This window comes from Lactuca sativa, chromosome 9 (genome assembly GCF_002870075.4).
Source record: "Lactuca sativa cultivar Salinas chromosome 9, Lsat_Salinas_v11, whole genome shotgun sequence".
Classification (NCBI taxonomy): Eukaryota; Viridiplantae; Streptophyta; class Magnoliopsida; order Asterales; family Asteraceae; genus Lactuca; species Lactuca sativa.
The window spans coordinates 115,629,053-115,631,510 of NC_056631.2; positions in this window are offsets into that span (position 1 = coordinate 115,629,053).

Sequence of the window (2,458 nt, forward strand, 5' to 3'; positions counted from 1 at the left end):
AGTATCAAAAGAAAGTCCCCCGCTTATAGCCAGAGTTTCCTGGAGGGAGAGCGTGAGTTTGTGTATAGATCTATTCGGGAGTGACAATCCCACACCCTGACTGTTAGCTACAGTTGGAACGGAAGTTCTGGGGTGACAAATGTCATTAACTATCAGGATAACAGTCATATTAGTATGGTTATAAGAACTCGCACGCGGAAACAATGACTCATGCACGTAGTAATACACCACTCAATCAAGATCAAGGGATAATAACTATATGATTACTTTGTGTTTACATCAGTTTTATATATGAATTTTATTCGATAGACAGTGGAATGTGTGACTTCAACCTCATTTCCTGTTCCTTGTTTGGTTGTGGACTTAGGGTAGAATCACCCAATCAACGGCCGGTTCAGATCTTCTTTATATATAACTTGTAGGAACTAAGTAATCATGATAGGGTATTATCAACACATTCAGAACTCAGGATAAACACATCATCAACTAGTTTTACTTGATAAAAAAAACTACAAATTATCAAATTAAGTATGACATATTTACTTACACTAATGGTCTCGAAGTATTTAGACTACATCTCAGCTTTCAGGAAAATATAGGATTTTCGGGTTAAACACTATCACTTTACAAGTAAATAGTTTTGCAAACTCATTCTTAGGGAAAATATAGGATTTTCCGGATCTAATACATTCATTTCAGACACAACAAATCACATCTTATTTTATATAAAATATCGGATTTTCTGGAAAACATATACAATAATTTAAATACCGATGTGATTACTTGGTGGATATGTTTTGGTTATATAAAATGAAGATTCGATAGATAGTGGAATGTATGACTTCCGCCTCATTCGCTGTTCTTAGTTTGGTTGTGGGATTAGGGCAGATCCACCCATTCGACTGTCTGTTCGATCTTTGATTTTATAGAACATGTATGCACTAGGTAATTATGATAATAACTAGTATTGGTCACTTTACTTTTGCAAATTCAAAGCATCATATATCACTCTTTAAACGTAAGGAAACCTAAATATTTTGGTCTTAAGGCTTAAGACTACATTTCATGTTATTAAGAAAATGTAGGATTTTCTGTAGTAATACAAGAACATTTTCAAGGAACAAAGAACTTACTTTCTAACACTAAATACTTATGAACTCACCAACTTAAATGTTGATACACTTTCCAAATCACTTGTAATCTCAAGAAACTAGTAAACAGGTACTCGTTCAAGTTTCGAGAAGATGGAGCTTAGTTGCTTCACGTCTTTATTTTTGTTATCTACTTTTGAAACCAATCACTCTGGTTTATGTACAAGATGTAAACACTTTAATATCAATAAAATGGTTGTTGTTGCTTTTATTACTATTTTACATTTGTTATGACACAGTACATGTGTCCTCCACCCCCGAATGTTTCCGCCGTTCAGGTTTGGGGGTGTGACAACCGTCCTCCCTTCGAGATGTTATATGGGAGGAAGTACAGAACCCCGATATGATGGGGTGAGGTTGGGAAGAGGTTCATGCGGAGTATCGAAGTTGTACTCAAGACGACAGAGAGGATCCAACAGGTCCGGAGCAGGCTTCAGACTGTTCAGAGTCGGCAGAAAAGTTATACCAACAAGCGCCGTTCAGACCTGGAGTTTCAGATAGGAGATATGGTTCTCCTGAAGGTGTCACCTTGGAAGGGTGTCATACGGTTGTTGGATTAGATGTCTAAGCCCATAACTATTATTGATACGTACTTGAACCGAGAGTAGCATGGTCTATTTGGGTTGCATATCATCAGGACAATTTGTTAGGTTGGACTCTTGAGAGAAGGTTATATATGATTTATTAATATATTATAAGTACTAATATATTAATATGAAATCATATGGTTTTAATTAGTATTGTTCAAGAATTAATTTAGAATTGATTTAGTGATCAAAAGAGACTAATTAAATCTCTGGGGACTAATTATGTTAATTATTTATATTTATGTGTGTTGGGCTTATGATCCATGTTGGACCAAGTTTATGTATGGATACATAAAGAGTTGGGCCACATGAACCATGGATCATAAGACCCATGAGTATGGATTTGGGTTATATCAATGACCCTAGAAATCCCATAAATAAATACATACTTCATTGCCCAAACTCGACACTTTTGTGTATTCTTGGAGTTCATGGTGGTTTTGGGTGCATGAAGATTCTCTCTCAAGTTCCTCCTTTGTCCAGGATGTGTTGTGATTCCACTTGAGGCTTCCACACTATTGGGGCTAAGCTCTTAAGGCTAGATACATCAAGACTTCAATCTCCACCATAAGGTATGTTATCATAACTAGATTCTTGTGTGGTATATGACAATTGTATGCTAGTTATAGGTTTAATACCTAGGAAACACCATTGCATGTATAATAAGTGAAAACATAGATCCAATGTAATTAGGGTTGCATTAACACCTTAGGAGTGTTA